Raw genomic sequence first — 6,953 nt, 5'->3', positions numbered from 1 at the left:
AGCCCCTTACTGTTATGTCAGCAACAGGGGTTCCCTGTTCAACCCATTCCTGTTATATCAGCAACCATTGGTAAAATGGTAACAGTTTCTTTAACAAAGGCTTAATTTGAAACTAGGTATTAAGTGCCTCTTATCTTTCCAATAGAAAGGGTTATTCAAATTCCATCACCATTAAAGTTTTACACCTAACTTTGCTTGCTATCTCTTAATTATTCATAAATTGTTAACTTATCTCGAAGTCTGATAAGCAATGTGTTCAGTTTTCTAATTTTCTTATAAAATCTCTCTTTATATCTAGGTCATGTCTCCATTTTGACCATATCTTTGCAAATGGCATACAATATTGGTCTGTGCCCAGTTTCTGCCATACTACTTAACAGTTTTCCCAACATTTTTTTTTACCAAATATTGAATTCTTATCCCCAAATCTTAAGTTTTTACACTTGTCAAATACAAGATTATGCTTATTTGCTGATCTAAAGTGTATGTCTAATCTATTCTATTGATCTGCCTTTCTATTTCTTAGTCAGCATCAGATAATTTTGATAATTATTGCCTTATACATTAGTTTAAGATCTGGTAGTGACAAACCTGCTTCCTTTGCATTTCTTTTCATTATTTCCTTTGATATTTATGACTTTTTAAGTTTTTTTTCCAAATGAATTTTATTATCATTTTTCTAAGTCATTAAAATTTTTTTGGCAATTTAATTGGGATGGATTGAAATTAATAAATTAGTTTAGGTAAAATAACCATTTTTATTATATTGGTACTGCCTACCCATGAACAATTAATATTTCTCAAGCTATTTAAATCTAATTTTATTTGACTAACATTTTAATAATGTTGTTTATATAGCTTTGTCTGGTTTACTTTCAGGTATTTTATACTATCTAGAGTTAATTTAAGTGAGGTATTATTTTAACTGTCATTTCTCACAGAGTTTTGTTGTAATGTATAGGAATGCTGATGATTTCTGTGCATTTACATTATATCCTGCTATTTTACTAAAATTATTGTTTCAAATAACTTTTTAACTGAGTATTAGGGATTTCCCTAATATATCATCAAATTGTCTGCAAAAAGAGATAGTTTTATTACCTCACTCCCAATTCTGATTTCTTGTTTATTCAAGTTGATGAAAATTGTTGGTTTTGTGAATAAAATCAAGTAAACAAATTTAAAAGAACAAACAGAAATATTTTGATGAACTTATGTTGATATACCAGTAAAAATGACAGATTTATTTTAATCTCAAACTACATTATCTTTTTTTTCTGCAATCAGTTAAATTTATTATGTATTCATCCAAATTAAGCCTGTATAAATCATCAAATTGGTCACCTAAGGTTATTTTCATTTTTTTTTCAATTTTGGTTTTGATGCTGCTGAATAATGCCAATATGGCCCAATATATGCTTATCAATAAAGAGTGTTATCATGGTATTATAAATTTGAGAAAGTACTTTCATAAGATATGATGTTTTTATTATAATTATATCACAAGTATCTTCATTTTACAAAATGTGAAATAGAGGTCTAGAGGGGTTTAGTGACATCTCTAAAATTACACATACAACTAGTTATTGCAGAGTAAATTCTCCTGTTTGGTCATCTTTTTCTTTTGCTTAATTAGTGATCAATATCTCCTTTGATCTATAATTTCCTTAGCCTTTATTATTGAGTTAATTCAGAGTCAGTAGCATTCCCCATTCAAAAGGCAGTTCTAAAAGTAAGGAAAGATTAGGAATTTTGCTCATGGTTAATCCCTTTTTTTTTCTTTGAAAAGTCATGAAAACACTAGAAGAAGTAAGTCAGAATATCACCATTTTCAGGAAGCTTATATAATTTTGGAGGACAACACATAAAACAACGCTGACAATCAAGGGGGAAAGACTACAGGGGCAATTGGAGAAAAAATTCAGAGAATTAGGGAATAACTCGGAGAAGAACTGTATTATTTCTGGCTTGGGTTCCCTCTATAAAATGGAGATTCTGGCAGGAAACAGCTAATCAGAGGAAGAGGTAACAGTTCAGGAGGGTACTTCCAGCAGGAAAAATCCAGAGTAAAGTAAGCTTCTAAGGTGAAGAAATTTCTGGAGTAGTTTAGAAAAAAAGTAGAGAGATAAGATTGCTCGCTAGAAGGGAATGAAAAATCATGAAATGAGTGAAACAATTGAGCTTTATATCTAGGTAGAAAATTTTATATTTTTATTATTTTATTTTTCCCTGATAAATTAAAAAAACAATTTCTAACATTTGTTTTTGAAATTTTGATTTCCAAATTTCCCCCAATCATTCCATTTCTCCACACTTCTCCTCCCCACCATTGAGAAGGCAAGTATATATATATATGTGTGTGTGTGTGTATGTATATGTATATATGTATGTGTATGTATGTATGTGTATATGTGTATATGCTATGCATGTGTAGTCATGCAAAACGTATCCATAATCATTCTGTGAAAGAAAAAAGACCCAAAAAAGAAACTCAAGAAAAATAAAGTGAAAATTAAAGTATGTTTCAATCTCTATTCAGACACCATCAGTTCATTTACTAGGGATGAATAGCATTTTTCATCATAATTCTTTCAGAATTGCCTTGGAGCATTTTATTGCTGAATATAGCGAAGTCATTGAAAGCTGATTATCTTACAATATTGCTGCTATTTTATGTACAGCATTTCACTTTGCATCAGTCCATGGAAGTCTTTCTATAAGTTTTTCTGAGAGCATCCTGCTCATTATTTCCCTCCCCTCCCCCCATTGAGTATTTTATTTTTTCCACTTATATGTAAAAATAATTTTCAACATTCACTTTTATAAGACTTTGAGATTTAATTTGTTTTTCTCCCACCACCCTCCCCAAGGGAGCATGGAATCTGATGTAGACTACACATGTACAATCCTATTAGACATATTTCTACATTAGTCATGTTGTGAAGGAAGAATCAGAACAGAAGGGAAAAACAAGAACTGTATTTTCCTCCATACTATCCCACAGTCCCTTTTATTCTTTACTCTCTTTCTCTTTTCACCACATCCCTTTTCAAAAGTCTATTGCTTCTGACTACTGAACCCCCTATCCTGCCCTACCTTCTATCATACCCCCTCTCATACTTATCCCCTAACTTCCTAATTTCCTGTAGGGTAGGATAGATTTCTATACCCAAGAGCATGTGTATGTTATTCCCTTTTTGAGCCAATTCTGATAAGACGAAGGTTCACTCCCTCCCCCCTTACTCCACCCCCCCAAGCTTTTTCTTGCCTCTTTTATATGAGATAATTTATGCCCCATTCTATCTCTCCCAATACGTTCCTCTCTCAACCCTTAATTTTATTTTGTAGTTGTCATCCCATAATATTCAAACCACACGTCTGCCCTATGCCTATATATATATATTTATACATATATATACATACATACATATATATATATATATATATATATATATATATATTTCTTTTTACTACCCTGAAACTTTGGTCTTTTCATCAAGAATGCTTGAATGTCCTCTATCTCATTGAAAATTCATTTTCCCCCAAAGGCTTTTGTTCATTTTTGCTGGGTAGGTGATTCTTGGTTGTACTTCTAACTCCTTTGCCCACCAGAATAGCATAGTCCAAGGTCTCTGATGATTTAACATAGAAGCTGCTAAAACTTGCTTTATCCTGACTGTGGCTCCACCATACTTGAATTGTTTCTTTCTGGCTGCCTGCAATATTTTCTCCTCTATCCAGGACCTCTGGAATTTGGCTATAATATCCCTAGGAGTATTCATTTTGCCATTGCTTTCTTGAGGTGATCAATGGAGTTTTTCAATTTCTATTTTATCTCTGGTTCTAGAATTTTAGGGCTGTTTTCCTTGAAAATTTCTTGAAAGATGATATCCAGGCTCTTTTTTTATCATGGTTTCAGGTGGTCTAATAATTTTTAAATTTTATGTCCTTGGTTTGTTTTCCAGGTCAGTTTTTTTTTTCCAATGAGATATTTCACCACCATCTTCTACTTTTTCATTCTTTTAGTTTTGTTTTATCATTTCTTGATGTCTCATAAAGTCTTTAGTTTTCCATTTGCTCCATTCTGGGAATTATTTTCTTCAGTGATCTTTTGTACCTACTTTGCCACTTGGCCAAATCTGCTTTTTACGTAATTCTTCTCCTCACTGTTTTTTGTACCTCTTAGCTTATTTGGAATAGTCTATGTTTAGGATGTTTTATTCATTCAATACTTTTTGGGTCTCCTTTATCAAATTGTTGACCCTTTTTATGATTTTCTTGTATCACTCTCATTTCTCTTCCTAATTTTTCCTCTGACTTTCTTACTTGATTTTCAAAAATCTTTTTAAGCTTTCCCATGGCCTGTGACCAATTTCCATTTTTCTTGTAGGCTTTGAGTGTAGACACCTTGACCTTGTTATCTTCTGAGTGTGCATTTTGCTCTTCCCCATCATCATAGTAATCTTCCATACTAATAGTCCCCCCTTTTGTTTGCTCATTTTCCTAGCCTATTTCTTAACTTTTGACTTTTTTTTTCTTAAAGTTGGGCTCTGCTGCCACAGTGGAGCTTGCACTTTCCCAAGCTTCAGGGAATTGGTGCAGCTGTTTTCTGATTCCTAGGGACTTGTAAGTTTTCCATTCTTCCAAGGTGGTATGATATAAGGAGAGGTGTTTAATACTCTCCTGGCATGCATTGTGGTCTGTCAGTGAACACAAGTATCCTTTTTTTTGTCCTGAAACTGTGAAAAGATTCCTTCCCTCCGCTGTGGTCACATGCTCTGCTGTACTAGTGCTTCTCTTTTCCCTGGGACTGCCACCCAGGACTGCTACCCAAAACTGAGTATGGGCCAAGCAACAGAGTTCTACCTCAGTGCTAGCAAAAAGACCCCTCTAATCTCTTTCTGTGTGGTTCAACCCTTTTTCTGTCTGTGGGCTGAGAGCTCAGGAAGCATCTGCTCCCACTACCACTGATGATTCAGTCCCCCCCTAGACTTACTCCTTGTTTCCTGGGACCTGGACTATGCTGGCATGGCCTGTGCTGGACTATACTCCACTCCCACCCAGGTGCAGCAGACCTTTCCTGGTGATCTTCCAAGTTGTCATGGGCTGGAAATTTGTTTCAATTCATGTTTTTGTGGTTCCTGCAGCTCTAGAATTTGTTTAGTTATTTTTAAAGCTATCTGGAGGGCTTCAAGGGAGAACTCCAGTGATTCCCTGCTTCTACTCTGCCATCTTGTCTTAGCCTCCACTAGGTAGATATTTTGAAAATTAGTTATAGGAGAAAACTACAAGATGGTTTCTGTCTCCAGAGTTCTTTTTACTAAATTTTGTTACTCCTACTAAAAAAATTAAGACCTTTAAGCATTCATTCAATGAATTAGTTACATGTAGAGAGTATTTATGTTTCCTTTTAGTAGGTTTCTTTTCTCATTCTTAATACTAGTGTAAGAATACAAAAGTCAATTACCCAACAAGTATATATTAAGAAACTTCTATTTGGGGGTGGCAAGGTGGAGCAGTGAATAGAGCACTGGCCCTGGAGTCAGGAGGACTTGAGTTCAAATCTGGCCTCGGACACTTAATACTTACTAGGCCTGTGACCTTGGGCAAATCACCTAACCCCTATTACCCCTCCCAAAATGAGCATCTACTATTTGCCAGTTACTCTTTTAAAGCCTGAGGGTGCAAAGAAGGGGGAAGAATATGTTACCTGTCCCTGTCTTGGGGAAGGCCACAATCTCTGAGGAAATAAAACAAAACAGTGAAAACTGAAGGATGGCCGAAAGATGATAAAATTCAGAAAAGTTCAACTGGATTAGAAAATATTAGATGGTTGCCATGAGAATACTCCTTAAAGGATAATCTGGGAAGAGTTCTCTAATATCCACCTTCCATCCTCTCCAATGAGACAGAGGGAAGGTCCTCCATGGCAGGGACAACTGAGGAAGTCTTAATTTCAAACCCAATGTGATCATTTGGCATAATGAAACTGAATATACATATATATGCATATACATGCTAATGTATGTATTCAAATTGATGAGAACCAGTAGTACATTTATGTATACATATATAGACACACACAGTGTTTAATTACACACCAGCTTGTAATATAGATATGACATTAATTATTATTCTAACCTAATTAAGAAACTTTAAGTAAGAACGGTGATTTTTGCTCATCTTCACACAAGTTGTCAGAAATATGATTCACATTGAAGACTTCTTGAGAACTTTGGACACTATATGTTGTCCAAGTCTCAGGTGTTGAACACTTTTCATATCTGAACTAAGGACCAATTTAAATTTAAATTTTACATTAATCACCTACCATGTTGCTGAGAGAGAGAGAGAGAAAGACAGAGAGACCGAGAAGAATCTTATATAACAATTTGTTTAATTTATGGATGAGAGCATAATATATGTGTGTGCACATATGTTCATACTTTTTTAAGGAAACCAGAAACATTGGGTGAATCCATTTATACCGAAGTAATCAAATAGAGTCTCTGAACCCTTTGATTTTCAAGTCATATTTCACAACGCAGGTGGGATCATGTCTATATCTGGCCATCTTTAGTGATATTTGTCCATACTCTCTCATTATTTTACCACAAAATATTCAACAGAATTTCTGGACATTTTTCCCCACATTCTCTTTACATAGACAAACTAGCAGTGAATCACACCAACTTTCCCTTTGTATCCCATTGACTCAAAAATGTATACAGTCCATCTTTCTATCATATAATTCTATGGTGACATCTTTTATTCCTTCACAATTTCTTTTTGGTTATAGCCTATAGCCCCAAAACACCCATCACATGGCTCACCATAGCCTTCAGTATAATCGTTTTAATTATTCAGAGGGAATTGTATTCTGTACTTCTTTCCCATATGACAGTCCTAGTAGTAAACATTACAAAAATGTTAGGATCTTAGTTTCCTTGCTT

Source organism: Petaurus breviceps, unplaced genomic scaffold (assembly GCF_028583685.1).
Source record: "Petaurus breviceps papuanus isolate PSGF00001 unplaced genomic scaffold, PetGlider_PUasm1.0 139, whole genome shotgun sequence".
Taxonomy (NCBI): Eukaryota; Metazoa; Chordata; class Mammalia; order Diprotodontia; family Petauridae; genus Petaurus; species Petaurus breviceps.
This window is presented reverse-complemented; position numbering follows the sequence as displayed.